Genomic DNA, 10,616 nt, shown 5'->3' with positions numbered 1-10,616 from the left:
AAGCCAATTTTGTTCTCTGACTCTCCAAGAATTTTTGAAAAGCTATTAGATGGAAATGAACTGTCACAGAGTGTCAGGAAACAGTGTCAAACCATTGTCTCTCTTTGTTTAATTGGAGATTTAGTTGGATCCAACATTCCTTGTAACCATCATAAGCTTATCTCTCCCTCTGTGTTCACTGCCAAAAAAGGGATTTTTCCCGAAAGTCGTTATTAATTAGTGAGATGAAAGTGTACTGAGGATTATATCAATCAAGTGGCATTGTTCATAATGTTTTAAAAGACGTAACCGTCAAGATGTTTTTATCATTCATCAGTTAATCTCCAGCACGACTCTATTGTGGCACGTAAATATGCAAAAGCTGCTTAACATACAAAAGTTTCCTGCAGACAGACGGCGGTTATCTGGATAATGAAGTGTTAGTTGGTGTGAAAATGAGCATTTTAATACACCAGATGTGAACCACTTGTGTTTCAATATGCGCCTTATTCTACGCTCCCCAAACTCGTTGAACACTCTTTGCTTTTAATTACTACAAAGCAAAGTGGATGATGGCACACGTTTCTTAGCAGATTGGCTCTGCTGAAATTTATGTACTAGAACTTTAAAGGTGCTCTGTATGACATTCAGAGCATTAATATAGCAGCAAACAACTATTTGCTATGTAAAGATATAGAGGAGTAATGTCTACCTGAGCAAAGACTAAAGTCGCTCCCCCTCTGTGTGTGTTGTAATCAGAGCTTCTCCCTGCTTAAGGGCTGCAAATAACAATTATTTTCATTGTCGATTATTTTCTCGATTAAGTGATTAGTTATTTGGTCTATAAAATGCAAGAAAATGGTGAAAAATGACGATCAGTTCCCAGTTTCCAAAAGCCCAAGATGACGTCCTCAAAGCTCTTGTTTTGACTACAACTCAAAGATATTTAGTTTACTGTCATAAACTCCAGCTTCACATTTAAGAAGCTTTCTGTTTTCTGCCCCGTCACTTCACAAGACACGGAAAACCTCTGTTGGTCTGGAGGAACTGCAGCATTTATTTCTGCACAAACGTCCACTGTACATTTACTAGATATTCTCAGAGCTAAACTATCTCTTCTGCAGTTTGTAGTGAGCGCGCGTTCACGTCTAGAGGTGGAGCGAGACAGCGAGAACGCATGCGTTGTGTCAGTGAAGGCAGGCAGGCAGAGGAGGAGAGACTTCAGGCACACGTGAGCGCGCATATGTGAGCGCGCATGTGTCCCGGAACGGTACATTTATACACTTAAAAAGTTACAAACAGTCCCTTTTATAGATTAATCGTTGCAGCTGTACTGTGCTTTGTTGACACAGTACAGCCGGGCCGGCTGGGCAGGCTTTTAGTGCATGTTCTTGCATGTGAACGTTAAGCTTAGCACCCTGCACGCTCAGTTTCCCTCCCAGGTTAACACTGTTGCTCTGTCAGCAGTGTTGCCTTTGTTTTCACTGTTAGCGTTGTTAGCTCAGCCGTCACCATGTTGAGAGCCGTGCAGAGGCGATAGAAATGCTCCTAATCTTTTTAATTTATCTTATTTACTTTAATACACGGGCGGGAGTGTATCATACATAATGAGTGCCAGTGTTGTGAGTTGTCATGAATACTTAATATAATTTCCTCTCAAATTAAAAGTCTAGTGCAGCTCTTGTTCTCAGCAGTGAGCAGGGCACGGGTGTTGAACCTGTAAAAACTGACAGGGCGTGGATGACAGGTACATGCCTCAGTGGGATACTCGTTAGTGACCTGGAGCTTATATTCCATGCTACAGCAGCTGACGAGGTCATTAATCTCTGCAGATCCGCCTCAAGGGCGTCTTATTGCCGAGTGACACTATTAAACCGAAACCTAGCAGGAGATCTCTCGCCTGTCACAGCGATATTGTTTGAGAAATGCACTCCAGCTTGGCTGGTAGACATAACATGAAATTGAATCAAAGATTTTATGTCTGGCTATCCGAGTGGACCAGTTACAAAACAAAACGTTACAGTTCACTGTCCCCAGCAGGGGCAGCAACAGTAGCAGTCATAGTTTAATTGACATTATTAAGATTGTATTCTTTTAAAGAGACTTTTATTGATGTGTGGTGCAAACAGAGACTCAAAAATAACATAGAGCAGAACCGAATTGCTCTGCACAGCAGGAGCCGAGGCTCCAGCAGTTTTCTCCCTACACCAAAGGGAGCATCCAAAACATGTGATTATAGTAATCTCAGAGCATCTTTGCAAAAGCCAAAAAAATGTATGTGTTATGACTGCACATATTTTAAGTGATCAAAATAAACCTACCACTATTAAAATGATGACTATAAGTTATATTTGTTTGGACTATTTGTGTTGGTATACTCCAATATTATAAAAGAAAATGAAAGTTGATATTGAATACATAACTTAATTAGTACATCATGAGTAAAAGAATGTTTCTATAAATAAAAGTGTAAAACTTCATAATGGAAGAAAAACCCAGCTGGTGTTTGCTAGATTTGTTGCTTTTCCGACAGCCTAAAAATACAACAAACGAGTGTGAAGTAATTTGACTCACCGCTGGGACTTTATTTTTATTTTATTTTATTTTATTTCTACTATACTTTTAAATAATGTAATTACATTTAATGTGGATTTTCTTGCATTCTTATGTCAATGAAACTGTAGAATACTGATGTCATATCACAAACAGACACAAAATACAAATGTTTTACAAGTTTTAGCTACTAAAATTATTTAACAACATATTTTAATAAATGATAAAAGTATCTGTCACTGACCATGCTGTGATCAAAAAGCCAAAAACATAGCTTTTTGGAAGATAGACATTTCCAATGATAAAAACACAACAGAAAAGCTGTTTTTCGACTCACCCTTTTCATTCTGGAAGACGTTTGTGGGAACCTCTAAGGAAAGAAGATTCGTAACTGAAGTGGCATTAAGAAACTTCACATATTGCAAGATGTCAGCGACAAGTTACAGTTTTCAATTTCACACTCTTCTGACCTGAAATGCTCCTTCTCAGTTATCTCTGAGGGGTAAAGGTCTTAAGGAGAGTACAACTTTCTGTGGATAGAGCACTTTCTAACTCCTCAACTACTGATAAATATCACCACGGCCCATTTAGGGAATTGGGACAAATCTCAGGCCTCTCTCGGGTAGAGTACAATCTTCAGTCCTCTCAGTTGCTGCACTCATCTTTCAGGCTGATAGTTTCAGAAAAGACTGTTTCTTAAACTTTAACTTTAAGGTAGACAAGTGAGACCTTTCTGTTTTATTTGGTAATATTCATTTGTGGTTTATGTTTTTGTTTTATGTGCTGCTGCATTGGCCAGGACTCTGCTGTAAAATAGATTTGTAATCTGCAGTGAGGCACTTCTCCTGGTTTAATACAATTCTGAGGTTAATACTTTGTGTTATGAACTAGATACTCCATGAGCAGGCAAGATATCCGGAACTTTGTTATGCGCTGCACACTCTGTTGATGATAGTCTGTAGAGAAGAGTACAATGTAAGTTGCCAGACTCATCTGAGTTGAGCTGATGAAGACAGAAATACAAAAAGAACACTACAAAGCGATAGAAAAAACGCATACAAGTTCAAATGACTTAAGCTCAAAAGAAAAACTTGAGCTCCACTTTTTCAAAGCTTACCACCCACATGCAGCAATACAAAAAAAAACATCAAAGGATGCCTGTGCCATATACTTTCCAACCCAAATACAATCTTCACTGTGTAATGTCTTGTTTCATAAGGGAAGCACTGTTACCTGATCCAAGCAAAGTTAAATTTAGTGAGTGAATTGATATAATAAAGTATTTTTAAAGATGTCCAGTCAATATTTTTAATCAATTCTTCCTAGCATTTAAAAAAAGGTCAAAAAAGACTTAAGAATAATCATTGACCTTGAGGTGTTTTTTGTTCGGTGTTTCAGTATTGGTGTATTTTGCTTTGGACAGGTGCACTGAAATTCACCATTTCTGATGTGAGGTTCAGTAAAGTGCTGGATATTCCTTTTATCCACTGTTTGCCTTTCCACCAGGGGTTGATTTGAGGCACAAATTGTTAAAATAAACCTCAGTTACTTGTTAAATTACATGTCAATACATTTCTACAGCCGCAGCAAATTGTTTGTATACATTTGGAGTGTAATTTTGAACATTTCAAAAGAGATGAAACTCAATTATCAACCCACTAATGTCCGCCTGCTGCAGTCTAAAGATCAATGCGGAATCAAGACAGCTAAGTTATCATCCAATCAATACATCAATCAATAGTGTGTACCAATCAATCAGTATGTCAGTTTATCACCATCTCAATCAAGCATTGCTGCACCAGTCCACCCATCACTCTTCCTGGGTTTTTGCTTAGTCTGTTATCTGTTTTATTGTGAAAGTTCAGTCTCCTCATATGTCATGTCGTGGTTTACTTCCTGCCTGTTTTGCACCACACCTGTGTTCTATTAGTTATTATTGAGTCTGTGTGTTTTCCTTGTCTCAGTATCAGGTCGTCAGCCTCTCACCTGGTAAGTAGCGTTCCTAGTTTCTAGTTTTCCCAGTGCTCAGAAGGCTATTTTTGCTTTATTCCCTTCAACCAGTCTTTTGGCTTTCCCTGTTTTCCTGCCGGCTACCTGCTACCTGTTGCTCGACTGCCGTTACCTGCCTGCGTGTGGACTTTCAGCTGTAAGTCATTTCCTTTAAGAAAGCATCCTGCTGCCTCCTCCACTGTCTGCGTTTGGGTACAGTTGCTGTGGTGGAAAAGTCGAAGTCTAAATGTCTTTTCCGAGCCACTTTTCCTTGACCTCAGTGGAAAACGTCAGGAGGTCAAGGAAAGATGTGAAGGAGGACTTAGTAAAAGAGAAGCCGACTGCACTTACACTATAGGCTCCGTAATTATGATGCAGCAGGGGATAATATTGTCGTGAGTCATCCGTGGTGAAACTACAATGTTTCACGGATGGACAACAAAAAGTGCATCTTACAATTTGCCTTGTGCGTTCTTACTGTGTTGTTTCACGCAGGCTATAGACTGTTAATAATAGTAATAATAATAATAAATTAAACTTATATAGCGCTTTATAAAGATCTCAAAGATGCTTTACACATTCGGGGGGTAAACGGTGTGAGACAATCAAGGAGAATCTCAGGAGGTCAGAGAGATAGGGGGGGGGGGGGTGCAAGTTGGTGGAGGGCTTTGTAGGTGAGGGTCAGGATTTTGTACGCGATCCGGTGGGAGACAGGGAGCCAGTGAAGGTCTTTCAGGACTGGGGTGATGTGATGCCATGATTTGGTGTGGGTGAGGAGTCGGGCAGCTGCATTCTGAACCAGTTGGAGTTTATTGATGGAGGTGTTGCTGATGCCATAGAGGAGAGAGTTGCAATAATCAAGGCGGGAGGAGATGAAGGCGTGGATGAGTTTCTCTGCAGCAGGGGGTGTGAGGGAGGGACGGATCTTTGAAATATTGCATAGGTGGAAGAAGGATATTTTGACCAGTTGGCGGATGTGGGGCTCGAGGGAGAGGGTGGGGTCAAATATCACACCAAGGTTACGTGCCTGGGGGGAGGGGGAAACAGAAGTGCCATCGATGTTGAGTGTGAAGTTGTTGATTTTGGTGAGGGTGGATTTGGAGCCGATGAGGAGGAGTTCTGTTTTGTCACTGTTTAGTTTAAGAAAATTCTGTTGCATCCAGGTTTTAATTGCAGAGAGGCAGGAGTTGATGTGGGAGAGGGGTGGGTTGTGGGGGGTGTTGGTGCTGAGGTAGATCTGAGTGTCATCGGCATAGCAGTGGAAGTCCAGGTTGAGGTGGCGGAGGATCTGACCGAGGGGGAATATGTAGATTATGAACAGGAGTGGACCGAGTACAGAGCCTTGGGGGACACGTTGTGTGACTGTGGATGTGACTGTTTCAACGTAATTGCATTGCTTGGCAACAGCTTGGGTCCATGCTTACTTCCTGTCAGCTACACTGCGACAGGATATAAACTAGGACGTATTTGTGGAATGTTTACGTTCAGCCAACCCCGTGAAATGGTCTATAATATTATAGAAACCACTCCTTCAGTCACAGGCTGCTTATCCCACGGTGTGTGAAGGAGAGATACCGCAGGTCCTTCCTTCCTGCTGCTGTCACACTTTACAATCAACACTGCTCCCAGTAGACCACACATACCAAAACTGACAATTCACTCATCTGCAATATCAATATTTCCTATAGTGCAATAATGTGAATTCAACCCTTCGGTCCGTCTACTTATTATATGTTGCTTCTTTACTGTTCAGTTATTTATTATAGGCCTATCTTGCTTTTTTGAACTGATGTTATTGCAACTGTAACACGGAAATGTCCCTGCTGTGGGACTAATAAAGGTCTCTTATCTTAAATGTGGACAACCTGGTGAAAAATATGACCTCATTGCCAAGGTTTGAACTGAAATATAAAAAAAAGGAATAGAGTCTACCAGTCACAAAAATATATTGAGATAATTGTTTGAGTTATGGAGACTGGTTAGGACCATATAGGTCAATTTTATTTATAGAGCCCAATATCACAAATTTGTCTCAGGGGCTTTACAATCTGTACAGCACACGGCACTCTCTGTCCTTACCCTCACAGCGGATGAGGAAAACCTTAACCAAGTTAGGTTATACTACTCCTTTTCGACATGTAAAATGCATGAACGCAACTTGCTATTTATCGGTTTATGTGAGTGAAATTTCTGGCCTCTTATGAAACTAGAAAAAACGAAGGAATCCATTGGTACCAACCATGTTGGCTGAATGACGCTACAAACTTACGTTAAATTTTGGCGAGGAAAAACTGTCATGGTTATTTTCAAAGGGGTCCCTTGACCTCTGACCTCAAGATGTGTGAATGAAAATGGGTTCTCTGGGTACCCACGAGTTTCCCCTTTACAGACATGCCCGCTTTATGATAATCACGTGCGGTTTGGGGCAAGTCATAGTCAAGTCAGCACACTGACACACTGACAGCTGTTGTTGACTGTTGGGCTGCAGTTTGCCGTGTTATGATTTGAGCATATTTGTAATGCTAAATGCAGTACCTGTGAGGTTTTCTGGACAAAATGTGTCATTGTTTTGTGTTGTTAATTGATTTCCAATAATAAATATATACATACATTTGCATAAAGCAGCATATTTGCCCACTCCCATGTTGATAAGAGTATTACAAACTTGACAAATCTCCCTTTAAGGTACATTTTGAACAAATTTGTCAGACAATTGTTTGAAAGCCCGAATTTATTTTAAGTTATGTTTTATGAGACTTTATTTTGCTATATGTTTACTGTTAATGTTTTTATTTGTTTTTACTTATTTGTTGCATGTTCAAAATAAAAAAAATAAAGTGAAACGAAATGGTTGTCACTGTCCACTCATATTTAGCAACATGAATCCCAGTTAGTATATGACTGTATGAAAGTAGTTATTAAATCTATGCACGATATATCATTTGTTTTCATAAATGGTGTGTCGCTTTTAAATGTTGCTGCTGCAAGGAATTGTGGGACGGCATTATCTCCTTTCCTTTCATAAAGGATGTCCAGTGTATCCTATGCTTAAGTAGATAATGAGGATCATTTCGGGTCATTTCACTGAGTTAGAAACCTTTCTAAGCAAAATAGACTTTTCGACCGCAGCCTGTTTTGAGTTACAAACTACAACAAACATGCAACTAGATAAAAGAGAACAATAGAATCACTTAAAGGGACTATTTGTAACTTTCAGAAATGCTTCTTAACAGCGACACCTGTGGCCGTGAAATCAACGAAAGTCAGCGTCGGGCTCGCGCTTGCTCGCTCTCAATATACCTGAACGAGCATCGCTCAAAACAGTGAGGCGACACACGTCAGCTAAAACCACAATATCACTCTATATTTCAGCTGCTTGGCAGTAATGTTAGCTGACCAGACGAAGGTCTCTCCATGAACATGATTTAGATCTGATCCTAGTGTTGGCTTTTCCTGCCTAAGTGCAGGCTGAGGCAGCGGGTCTCTGCAGCATGTCTCCCTGCTCTCTCCGCCCGCAGCCAGAGAGAGCAGGGGAGACACAGGCACCCGGTCGGTAACGAGAAGACTACGTAAAGCTCCGTCACTTCACAAGACACGGAAAACCTCTGTTGGTCTGGAGGAGCTGCAGCAGTTATTTCTGCACAAACGTCCCCTGTGCATTCACTAGATATTCTCAGAGCTAAACTAACTCTTCTGCAGTGTGAACGCGCGTTCACGTCTAGAGGTGGAGCGAGCTGAGCTGTCTGAGTGAAGGAGAGCAGGCAGAGGAGGAGGGTACAGCGACTACACGCGAACGCGCATATGCGAGCGCGCATGTGTGACGACCCGCTACATTTATGCGCGTACAAAGTTACAAATAGTCCCTTTAATACCAATAAAAAAGAAAACAGTATAGATGCATGATCAATTATAGGATAAATGGGTTGAAGAGATCCTGAGCAGCACAATAAATTGACCCACATGTACTATTTAAAATCCAGGCTGACATCATCTGCCTCTCTCAGTTTATCGAGCTGTTCGTCCTCCTGAATCTGTTCATTATTGTTGTTGACAGAGATCTCTTCCTGTGTGCACGACAAAGTGACAGGACAGTGAACGGAAAAGCACGAGCCTCTCAGAGTTCAACATTGCCCAAACTCATTAACCCACAGATTGACCCCTCTGATCCCAAATCCCCGCAGAGCTTTGATTGGTGTTATATTAAATGAGGATGAGGAAGTTTCAGCCGATACTGCTGTGTTTCGGATTTTCTTTTCCATTTATTTCAGTCTTTTCATTTTCTTCCCTGCTGAGAAGGCTTGCTGTTTTATACATTTTGATTAAAAAAAAAATAAAAATAGCTGGATTTTTCAGTTGAAACTGATTTTCAACCAACTTTTATGTCCCCAAGCATACAAAAGTTGCGTTTCCTGTTGAAGAAAGATAACCGCACTGAAATAAACAAGGTCCTCTTATGAAAAACTCAGAAAATGCTTCCAGTCATAGATAATAGATGTTTAAACTTCAGAGTGTTTTTGCATTGTCTTCATACATATACTGTATCTTCTTATGACCTCTTACACACTTTGGTCCAAAAAGAGCAGTACATTTACTTTTTTGTCTGTCTGTCAGAGGTGATATCTCAGACCAGCCTTTTCTCATTCCCAGGGCATCAAATACCGATGCTTTGTCCTGACCGTCGGCATTTGATACCGCTGCACAAGTCACCCTTGCACTTTGCCTAGTCACATTTTCATTGTAAAATGTTACTAATTTTAAGCTCAACCATGTTGTTAGTCCTAAACCTAACTAAGTGGTTTTGTTGCTTAATCGTAAAAAAGTGTTTATGTTCAATTCACAACATTAAGCACGTGTTTACAGCGACTGTAAAGTGACGCCAAGGGGTCTGACAAAAGCACCAGTATTTGACGAGCTGGGATGAGAATGTGTTGCTCAGACACGGCTCGCCTCATTTTCACTAAATGTAGGAGAATAATATATCATTGCATGCTGTCATTTCCAAATTAGACTTGTCAGCCCACGGGGAACTTTATACATTCATTTGTCAGTGTGTCACACACAATATCAGACACTACTGATTGGATTTTGATGAAACTTGGGGAAGTTTTACTGAGTACATCTCAGAACTGCATTTCAACATTTCCAGAATTACACTAACTGGCTCTACATGGGCCATTACACCAGGACGTCTTAATTATTTGTGCAGGGAGACGTAGTTATTATTACCATCATTTGAGGAGGAAATGAAAACACTGAAATAAAGTAATCAAAGAAAACCTAAAAGCAGTGAGAAACAAACAAGCAAAAACGCTGCTGTGCCAAAATCGTCACCTAAAAGCCCAACGTGAGACTCATGTGATGATTATACACTTTGCAATTTATTCTTATTACTTGATGTATTACCAGAGGAGATGAGTCCTTCAGAAACAGTTAGCCTTTCTATTCTGTTGTTCGCTTTCTCACTTTTACAATTTATGGACAATGACCACTGATGGTTGGGAATGGATTGAGAGATAAGCAGCACTGATTACGTTGTTGCTGTCAGTGGATTCAAATAAATACGGTCATTTAATAACAGCAACAGGTTCTAACAGCATATTGTTTCTTTATCCTCACAAATCACATCCTTTTTCCATTTTGAAAAGTAAGCAATCAAAAAGTATAAAGTGAAAATTCAGGGGCGTGAAGCAAGGCTGGATGTGAGTAGTAATAGACTTGTGGCTTTGCGCGTGCATGTGAAATGCGCGTGCATGTGAGCGTGCACGTGTGTGTGTGTGTGCGCGCGTGCGTGTGTGTATGTGGGGATACAGGTGAACCCTTGGTGACCCTGGTGTCCTTTTTGTAACCCTAGGGCTGATGTTAATTATTGGTAGTTGTCCAAAGGTGTCTGCTGTAAGGTGTTATCAGTTGCTCCACAAACAAAAAAAGAAGACCCCATCCTGTGGATCCTGATGCAGATAAAAAATACAATTGTATCCCAATATGTGTCTTTATTACCGTATCATTAAAAGTTCAAACAAACCCTGGTCCCTGTGACCAAAATGTTTTTGCCTTTTTGATGTTGCCACAGAAGACCCATACTGTTGATCCTGATT

This window comes from Sebastes fasciatus, chromosome 4 (assembly GCF_043250625.1).
Source record: "Sebastes fasciatus isolate fSebFas1 chromosome 4, fSebFas1.pri, whole genome shotgun sequence".
Lineage (NCBI taxonomy): Eukaryota > Metazoa > Chordata > Actinopteri > Perciformes > Sebastidae > Sebastes > Sebastes fasciatus.
Note: the sequence above shows the minus strand (reverse complement) of the source record.